This window comes from Suricata suricatta, chromosome 12 (genome assembly GCF_006229205.1).
Source record: "Suricata suricatta isolate VVHF042 chromosome 12, meerkat_22Aug2017_6uvM2_HiC, whole genome shotgun sequence".
Lineage (NCBI taxonomy): Eukaryota > Metazoa > Chordata > Mammalia > Carnivora > Herpestidae > Suricata > Suricata suricatta.
In genome coordinates, this window is record NC_043711.1 from 92,994,717 (window position 1) to 93,005,298 (window position 10,582).

Genomic DNA, 10,582 nt, shown 5'->3' on the forward strand with positions numbered 1-10,582 from the left:
CTCAGCCAGCAGCCCCCTAGCTGTTGAGACTGCTGTGGATGTAAGTGACAGGTTCCGAGCTGGCTTAAGTAAAAGAAAATTTACTGACTTGGGGAAGTGAAAAGTGCTGGGGAGTGCCGGTTTCAGGTATGGCTGGATCAGGAGTTCAAATGTAGGTGGTGTGTCATCTCTTTCTTAATGAATGTCCCTGTTTGGGAGGATTCGGTACTCCGTCGTGTGCCGTCCCTGGAGGTGTAGGGATGGAGTGGGAGATGGGTAGGTTCCCAAACTGTCATCAGCAACATTTGCTGGAAGTGGACGGTGGACTGGTCCCTTGTGGACCCCCAGCTACATAGTAACACACCTCTGGATATGCCTTGTCCAGTCCTCGTCTATTGGACCACAGTGCCGTTTGGGACATTTGTAGGTTTTCCAGGCACTGCGCTCCACCATTTTTGTGTATCACACCTGTAAGGTTCATCCTTTCCAGACATGTCTCCCATAGGCTCCTTCCCACGGGCCGAGAGGATTCTCCTTTATTTCAAATAAAGGTGTCCTGGGGAGGGTTGTCTTTTCTCCAAAGTTAGCGGTCAATATTTGAGAGACTCCAGCCAAGTGTGGACTTTGGAGGGACAATCAGAACGGACTCAGTAACTCTTGAGGCGGGCGAGGGGGTGGGAGGGGGAGAGGCGGGAGGAGGGATCCTGAGCATAGTCTCGTTCTCTTCCTGGGCGTCGGGTGATCAGCCTGTGTCTCCTTTCCTCGTCTGAGCTCTGACCTCTGTCACGGCCCCCACTCGGCCTCCTGTTCCATCCAGCGGCAGAGCTGTAACATCCAATGTGGCGAGAGATCACAAGCCGGCAGCCAGGATGCATTTTGTTTGGTCTGCAGAGCATTTAAAATAGAAAATGGAGCCAACGTTTGAAAATCTGGCCATGTCACACAAAGAGGTAGATTTCTGGCTTCCATTAAAAACTCAGAAGATCTGTCAACACCGTGCCTACTTTTCCACATCACTTCAGTTGGCTGGACTTGGGAATTCTCTTGTAGGTGGATGGGTCTGACCTCACCACAGCCCCCACCCCGCCCTAGCATCTCCCCAGCACTGGGGCTCAGGGTGGGTTGCCGTTGGCCGTTGGGATGGTGCTGGGGGCTGTCTTACGGTCAATTTAAAGGAGAAAGGAGATCTCTCCTGTATTCGGGTCTCCATCAAAACTATGGAAATGGAATGTAAACCAAGTTGGTCACTATTAGGAGCAAGATAAGAGAGAGCGTGTGCCTTTTGGTATGTCGAGGTATCTCAACTTTGGCACCATTAACGCAGTGTTGGACAGTTCTTCGCTGTGGAGGTCAGTCCTGAGCACCCCGGGGTGGCATTTCACATGTCCACATATGGACCATTCGCCCTTTTGGAAGGAAGGAGGTCCCTGGGCACCAGGCACCCACCACCAGTTTGGTACAAAGAGTTAGCATACGTGAGAAACCCACAGGTCTTGCTCCGAATTGTGTCCCGGCAGGCTTGGCTTTGGCAGTGAAGGGTATGAGCTGGCTGATTTGGGTTTAATCATAGGTAGACTTGCCAACCATTGAGGCCGTGTAGGACCGCCTGTCTGAGATACTCTAGAAGGAATTCAGCATTGGATGAGAGGCTGACCTCTTTTTAAAGAGTCTTTGGGGAGAATTTCTTAACTTGAGGCCATGGTGGATACCACTTCCAGTATCTTTGCAAACAGTACTGAGTCAGGGCTTGAAGAAGAGTCGTGGATAGGAAGGGGGACCAGGCGACCTCGGATGTGTCTTCCAGCTTCGGTCCCGAGCTGCAGTTCAGAGAGCACGTTGCCCCAGGACTGGTCTAGTACATTGGCCCTACTGCATCTTAGTGGCCTATGACGGCAGTCCCGGGAGGAAACCCGAGGGGACCTGACCGTCCAGAGGCGGAGGTCAGCCACCTGCGGTAGTACTGTGTACAACGTGGTGTTTTCTTTTGGGCCTTCTGGCTGTGCCTCAAATCCTGTTGGGTCTGAAGCTGTGTCCCTGCTTAGGTTTTCTGTGATGATGATGGGTGCCATTCATCCACCCAGCATACATGTGTGGGACCCCCAATGTGAGCAGCCACAGTTCAGGCCCTTGGCAGGCAGCCGAGAGCAAAACCAGCAAGTCCTTGGCCTCACAGAGTTTGTAGTTTTCATGGAAGGCAATGGACAGTCAGCAAATGCACAAGTGTGCGAGCACAGTACACACAGACACACACACACACACACACACACACACACACACACACGGTGTGACAGACAAGTGCTATGGAGAAATAAGTGGGGGAGGGGAGAGGAGATAGGGAGTGGCGGGGAGCAGCAGGATGGGTGGTGGTTTTCATCTCATTTAAAAAAATGTTTTAATATTTATTTTTGAGAGACACATACACACACACACAGCGTGAGCAGGGGAGGGGCAGAGAGAGGGAGACACAGAATCCGAAGCAGGCTCTAGACTCTGAGCTGTCAGCACAGAACCCAACGCAGGGCTCGAACCCACGAACCGTGAGATCATGACCTGAGCCGAAGTCGGCCACTTTGCGGCATCAGGCTCTGTGCTGACAGCTCAGACCCTGGAGCTGCTTCGAATTCTATGTCTCCTTTTCTCTCTGCCCCTTCCCTGTTTGCACTTGGTCTCTCTCTCTCAAAAATAAATAGATAAGCATTAAAAAAAAAAAAGAATGAAATCTTGCCATGTGTAAGAACATGGATGGATACCAAGGATATTATGCTGAGTGAAATAAATCAGAGAAAGACAAATACCATATGATCTCTCTTTTCTGTGGAATCTGGGGAACTCACACTTAAAAAAATCAGTTGTCAGTAGCTTAGAAGGTCTTGGTTTTGTGCAGACTTAGACTTCAATCCAGACTCTACCACTTAGTAGTTTAGCTGGCTGTGCCTCAGGTTTTTCATCCCTGAAATGGGTGTTTTGAGAGGTCCTGTGGGAATAAATGTAGTAATATCCTTGAAGCGCTTGGCACTGTGCTGGGGCCAGAGCCTACACTTAGTAAATGGGGAGGGGGGTGGGTCTCAGGACCTTTGAGAGAGGAAATTCGAAAGTCCAGTTTAGAGGCGCCTGGGTGGCTCAGTCGGTTAAGCATCTGACTTTGGCTCAGGTCATGATCTCACAGTTTGTGGGTTTGAGCCCCACGTCGGGCTCTGTGCTGACAGCTCAGATCCTGGAGCCTGCTTCAGATCCTGTGACTTCTCTCTCTCACCCTCCCCTGCTCACACTGTCTGTCTCTCTCTCTCTCTCTTTCTCAAAAATAAATAAAAACATTAAAGAAAAAATTAAAACAGGAAGTCAAGTTTAATTGCAGGTGAAGGCTGATTTTTTCACCTTCAGAGCCGGGGTGGGCATGGGGGCTGTGAAGCTTATCATGCCTTAGAGCTTTGTGGTCTGGCCTTTTCATTCCTTTTCCCTCCCCTCCCGTCCCGTCCCCTCCCCTCCCCTCCTTTCCCTTCCCTTCCCCTCCCTTCTGTTCCCTTCCCTCTGGCAGAGGGGGAGTGGGTCCTGGAGATAAGAGGCCTCTATCTGTGCCTCGGCCCTGCTCACCAGGCGGCTGGTCCTGGGCCGTCTACTTGCTCTCTGGGCTCCCAGAGGAGCCGACCTCAGCCCCATGGTCTCTTGCCTTGCCTTGTCATTTGTCGAAAGTGGAACGGCCTGTTCTCTCAACAAGCAAATCCCCAGATGTGAGCCCATTCGGCGCTGCCACGTTTTTCCTGATGAAATTCCTGACTTGGTGTGTTGTGTTTTTTTAAAAACACGCCCACTGCCTCCAAAAACCTCAGCCGGGGAAGAGAAACATTTCTTGCTGAATTACTGCTTTTTGAAATGGTGTCAAATTATGCCCCACTTTCGTGGCCTAGATACGCCACTCTTTCCACTTACTGCTTTTGTTGGGTAGGCTGTTAGATGGCAGAGCATGGCTATAAGGTAGGGCCACCTTGGCATTATACAGATGGGAAAACTGAGGCCCCGAGAGGCTGGGGGGCACGATGCCCGGAGTTGATCTTGGAGCCTTGGCCAGTCCCAGATCTCTGGATTCCTGGCTGGTTTCCTTCCTCCTTCATCAGAGGTCACAAACGGGCAGCCTGTGGCTACCCCTACCCCCCAGATGTGCTTTCTTTGGCCTAAGCGTGTTTTGATTTAAATGAGTTGCCAGCACTTAAAAATCAGGAGAGTCCATGTAAAAGCCCAGATTTCCGGCTTCTCTTGGACTGTTGGGAGATCTGCATTCCTCCCTGGTGACAGTTGAGGGTCTCAGTTTGCCGGAGTCTCCACCCCGCCCTCCAGCTTCCCTGGACCCCGACGCTGAGCGTCACTTGCCATTATGGCCCTTCCATTCCCGGGTCTCTTTTCGGTAGAGTTAAGCGTGGAGTAAAGTATCTCTTGAACTTGTGTATCAGAAACAAAGAAACAAAGTTCAGCTGAAGTACTTCTTTAAAAGCTAATGGTACGGAGCATTATTACTATTATACTTCTTGCAGCAGTGAACATTCCCATGAATTTAATATGCAAACAGAATACGCCAGTGGTGAAGATGGCCAACCCCCTCCACTCACTATTACTGCCTTCCCTCCTCTGCCAGTGTTACGTTCATGACCCCGCAGGCCAGGGCTGTAGTTCCTACTTGTTTTTTAAGGCAGAATTAAACTTCTCTGACCTACATCTGCCCCACTTCTTTGAAACTTGAAATGCTATTAAACCAAATAAAGAAATTTTAAAAAGTTAAAATAATCTTTAATTGCTCAAGAAAGGGTATGTGTGTGTGAGTTATGCATGTGCTTGTACGTGTGTGCGTACCATGCATGTGTGTGATATGTTGATTTATGGGATTTCCCCGGAGTTGGATGAAAGTGTTTTTCTCCCTGGCTCTGAGGCTGGCATTTCTGGACTTTGCTGTAAATTTAAGTCAGGGTGTGAAGCCAGCTGGTTTGAACAGGGTATCAGCGAGCTGGACTAAACTTGGATTAAGATTGACTTTTTAGCAGGCGTATTGAGGGGGGTCATGGAGAGAACAATTGGGGATCCCAAATTTTCAAAATGATCATCGTGTTCTTTTTAGGACAGTTGACCGAGAGAAGAGGGGCTGAATCTTCCAGAAGGCCAACCGTGTATGCTAGACATTCACGTGAAGATTGTCCTTCTCCTTTCCAAAGTGAGCTTTGGGACTTTTAAAAAATTATTTTATTTTATTTTATTAAAAAATTTTAACATGTATTTATTTTGAGAGAGAGAGAGACAGGGTGTGAGCAGGGGAGGGGCCGAGAGAGAGGGAGACACAGAATCTCAGGCAGGCTCCAGGCTCCAAGCTGACCGCACAGAGCCTGACGTGGGGCTCGAACCCATGAGCGAGATCATGACCTGAGCCAAAGCCGGTCACTCAACCGACTGAGCCACCCCAGTGTCCCTGGAACTTTTTATTTTTTAAATACTGATGTGTTAATTTTTGTGCATGTTAGGGCAGAACAGAGAGAGAGAGAGAACCTCTAAACTCCATAAATGAACAGCATTTCCTAGAATGAGGTTTGATTTATCGAAGGGGACTAAAGAGTCCATTTAAAGAAAACTATGTAAACGGCCTGTGGATGTGACAGATCATGAACGATTGATTTGGTGTAATCATCACAGCACTCAGGAACGGCCAGGTGGTCCGCCCACTCCTGTGTTTGTAAAGCCTCCTCACACCTTGTACTTCCTCAAAGCCCTTAAACTTACCATTAAACAATTATGTAATCGCTTGCGTAATTTTATCTGCCAGTCCACCGTTGTGTTCCCAGCACTCAGCAGAGTGGCGGACACGCAGCAGGTGCTCAAGAAATAACCGGACACATACCTTTGCTGTCCCCATTTTATAGATGAGGAAGTTGAGGCTCAGAGGGACTAAGGGTATCGAACGCTTCAGGTACCAAACCAAACCAGGATAGGGCAGAGTCAAGATTTGAACTCACAACTCTCAGGCTGCACGAAGCCTGTGAACTTTTTGTCCGACAGCAGCACACAGGACTCAGGTCAGAGCACGACCACTGGCCCGTCGCCAAGCGAGGGAAATGAGGTGGGGGCAGAGCAGTTTGTGGAGTGAGGCTGGTGCAGTTTAAAGAATGCCTGTTCTTTTCATTCTCTTTCCGTTGAGAGTGCTGACGTGTTTTCTTTTTTGACTGTAAAATTTCTCATTTGTTGCGTTTAAACACTTGGCAAATCAAAATAGCAGCCCCCTTCTGGGGGGTCCCCCAGGTACTCCTTGTGTTTGAGATTTTCTAGTGGGTGGAATCCTGGAGTCTGAGAACCCTTGAGTTCAGGCTCCTCTTTTTTTGAGAGACAGAGAGATATAGCGCAAGCAGGGGAAGGTCAGAGAGAGAGGGAGACCCAGAATCCGAAGCAGGCTCCAGGCTCTGAGCTGTCAACACAGAGCCCGATGAGGGCCTCGAACCCACGAACCAGGAGATCATGACCTGAGTTGAAGCTGGACGCCTAACCCAGGCGCCCCCAGGCTTCTCTTGAGATAGAAGCAGGTCAGTCATGAAATCCTGGCTCCCTTCCCCCGCGACCTCTCTCAAGTTCACCTCATTCTTCTCCTCTTCCGCGGGGGTAGCGGCAGGTGTATCCCCTCACTCCCGGCCCCGGTGACACAAACACAGAAGCCAGGGCAGTGTCTCCAGGACTCCTCCTTAGACGTCTGCAGACGACCAGGACCTGCACTTCCAGTCTGTCCAGAGAGCCCCAACTGCCATCCCTCTGGGGGAGACAGGACCCCCGGATGCCTGCATTTGGCCGGCATGTCTCTGCGGGCTCTGCTGGCCTATTTGGCTTCAGCACAATGCAGATTTCCTTTTCTAGACCAGTCCAGTCCCCTCTCCTCTAATGGTGAATCCTAACTGCCTGCTGAGCAAGGAGTGAAAGGGTGTGGACCCCGGTCACTTCTTCGCAGCGTGAAGCTGGCCAGCTCCCCCACGCCCTCCTGCCAAGCCACCCGGCCGTGGCCAAACCTTGGCTGGCTCTTACCTAGGGAACCGCCCCGAGGTGGGGTGGCTGTGACAACAGCAGCTGGGGACAGAAACACCGCGGCCCTCCCCTCACAGAGCCTGGAGACCAGCAGGCGAGACAGGCCAGGCCCAGATGTTTCATCAGGACTGCGCTCTGGGCTCTGTGCCGAGGGCTGGAGAACCACCACTGATGCGTGCACCGCACTTTACAGTGTACAAAAGGCGACCATAACCCACTCTCTCTTGTTTGCACGTCAAGTCCCCCCACTGTGCGTGGTGCCGGGCAGCCCTTCCGTCTCCTGGTCGTCCTTTCTGTCCCTTCCTTTCTGGCTCCCGTGGCACTTTCAGGCCATCCCCTTGCCCCCCAGGTCCCAGTGTGGACCCGTGGCTGGTGTGGAGGTGGACAGTCCCGTCCCTCTGCCCTCCAGGAGTGGCTCGGGCACCAGTGCGAGTGGAGTGGGAAATCCTGATGCCCTCACGTGAGCATCTGGAACCAGCCCTTCTAAAGCCAGCGTGCAGAACGCACCCATGCCACGGGCTCCTCGGTTATTTCTCATTTGCTTCAGAAAATCTGAATGGACTTCGCTCCCGCGTGCCGCAGACGAATCAGCTGGTTCCATTTACTGAGTTGACCTGCTTCCTCCAATTGTAATAAAACTCTATTTCATTTTTAAAGCCCTCTTGAAAGCCTTTCCATGGCAGTTGGACTCATTTCTGTGAGACGGCATTGGCCTCATTTTGTCGATAAGGCGCAGAAGGGAAGGAAGGCAACTTGGCTCTTTTTCCCCTGGGGGCACCCTCACCACCCTTCATTTGGCGAAGAACAGCTTTCAGTAACCAGGGCCGTGCGGGGTGCAGAGGCACTTGGCTCACAACCGGAGCCAGGTCACGGGGCCCCTGACTGCATCAGAGCCACAGTAAGGGTCACAGTCTGGTGATTTTAGATGCCTAGAACATCTCGGAAGGTAGGAGAGAGAGTTAGCTGCAGTCACCCACGAGGAGCGCAATGGGGAAGCAGGACGATTTTGTTTCTTCACTCCATATGCTCTGCTGTCCATTCTGCAGACTTACGAGGGGAGGGTTGTTTTATATTCAGATTAACAGCAGACCCTGCAATGTAACAGTAGCTGGCTGATGGTGAAGTACAAACCAGACAGGAAAAGATAGGAACCCGTGAGTGTATGGTACTAACAAATAGGTGAGCAAATTAACAGGAGAGGGGGCTGTTCCTTGTCCACAGTGGAATGACAGGGGACAGGAAAGGCAGAGGGGATCTGGGGGAGACCCAGATCATGGTTCAGCTGTCACGGTAAAGATCGGTCCGTCAGGAACCGCCCGTGGGTACTAAACCTGGGCTGAGCGACATGGATGAAGAGGAGGGTGTTTGTGTGCCCTTAAGGAATCTGCCCACGGACAGCTTACTATTTCACGGGGGCACATAGTTCAGTGTGTACACCCCATCCCCCGTGCGACCTTCCAGCCAAGAGTATATAGCCCGAATCTAATCAGGAGGAAACAGCAGATGCACTCAGAATGCAGACCATTCTGTTTCCAGAAGACCACCTTATTCTTCAAAACGCCAGTGTTGTAAAAGGCAGAGAGAGAGGCCGAGGATGTATTCTAGACTAAAGGCGCCTGAAGAGGTATGACAGCTACGTACAATGCCTTGTTCTAGGCACAGTCCTAGACGAGAGGAAACGGTGCCATCGGGGACGTTAGTAGGCTATCGACAACTTGTAATACCGAGAGAGCATCGAGTAAGATTCCGTATTAGGGTTGAATCTGCTGATGTTGGTGACAGTCCTGTGATCACATAAGAGAGTGTCTTTCCTTAGGGTGTGGACATGGGAGTATTTCAGAGTAAAGGGCCCCGATGTATGTCACGTACTCTTAAATGGTTCAGAAAAAACCTGATGAGTGAGTGAGTGTGTGTGTGTGTGTGTGTGTGTGTGTGGTGGGGGGAGAGAGAATGCCGTGGACGCATCATAGGAGGTGTGATGCCAACAGCAGGTGCACCTGGGTAAGAGATATACACATGTTCTTTGTACTAGTAAGTTTGAAATTATTTCCAAGTAAAAAATTTTAAGTATTAATTTAATTAATTGATACCGGCAAAAACAATCTGTATCTGTCCATCTATCTATATATCAGTCTGTTCATCTGTCTATCTCATAAGAAGGGTGGTACTGGCATGTATTGAATAGTCCGACAAAGGCACATGATGTCATTTACTCCTCAGAGATCCCTGACATCTGGCATCTAAGTTAACATGCTCGTTTTCCCAGAAGGTGAAACAGGAGCTCAGCGCAGGAAGGTGCCCCCAAGTCCACAGCATTGTGTCGTGAAAGCAGTGTTGTCAGTCTCCCTCCAGAACCCACAGTCTGTTCTACTCAAGCGGTCAGTCCCAGAGCACAGAGCCCCGTCTGGGTGACGACCTTTCACTGTTAGGCCCACAGAGCACTGGGTAGCATTAAGTAACTTACTGGTATTTTAAAAAATCTCATTCACATTCCCTTTCAGTTCTTCCCAGTCCAGAAGAAAGTCTCGAGTTGAGACTAGATGGTTGTAAACACCAAACCCTTGCTTGTTCCCACTAAGAAGAAGAGACCGTTGCTAGACGGGCAGCAGGCTCCGCAGGGCCAAAATACCGCATCTTGCTTGTGGGTTCATCCTATTTATTCTTCTAATTACCCTCTATATTTCAGCCACAATTTATATTTGTGATTTCCAAATTTTCCTTTGTACATGTATTGATTTAGATTTTAAAAACCGAGTCAATTAAGAGAAAATAGGAAGTGACGGGCGCCATGTTGGGGACATGAATATGGCAGAGTTTGAGAAAGACAAAGGAGGGGCGCCAGGGTGGCTCAGTTGGTTGAGCATCCAGCTCTGTCACAGGTCATGATCTCATGGTTCGTGGGTTCAAGCCCCACGTCGGGCTCTGTGCCGACAGCTCAGAGCCTGGAGCCTGGTTCGGAATCTGTATCTCCCTCTCTCTCTGACCCTCCCCTGCTTACACTGTCTCTCTCTGTCTCTCAAAAATAAATAAAAAAACATTTAAAATTTAAAAAAAAAGAGAAAGACAAAGGTTTGAGCAGCTGCAGCTGGGCAGTCCTCTCCGGTTCATGATGTTTGGATCAGGGTGACACCTTCCCCATGATGTTTGGATCAAGGTGACGGCTACCCATCGGTGGCCCCTATTTTTTTTTTTTTTAAGGCAGGAAAAAAATTTTATTTATTTATTTTTTTTTAATATTTTATTGTCAAGTTGTTTTCCATACCACACCCAGTGCTCTTCCCCACAAGTGCCCTCCACCATCACCACCACCTCTTTTCCCCCTCCCTCTTCCCTTTCAACTCTCAGTTCATTTTCAGCATTTAATAGTCTCTCAAGTTTTGCATCCCTCTCTCCCCCCAACTCTCTCTCCCTCCTCTGCTCCCCCTGGTTCTCCATTAGGTGTCTCCTGTTTTCCTGTTAGACCTATGAGTGCAAACATATGGTTTCTGTCCTTCTCTGCCTGGCTTACTTCGCTCAGCATGACTCCCTCAAGGTCCATCCACTTTCCTACAAATGGCCATAT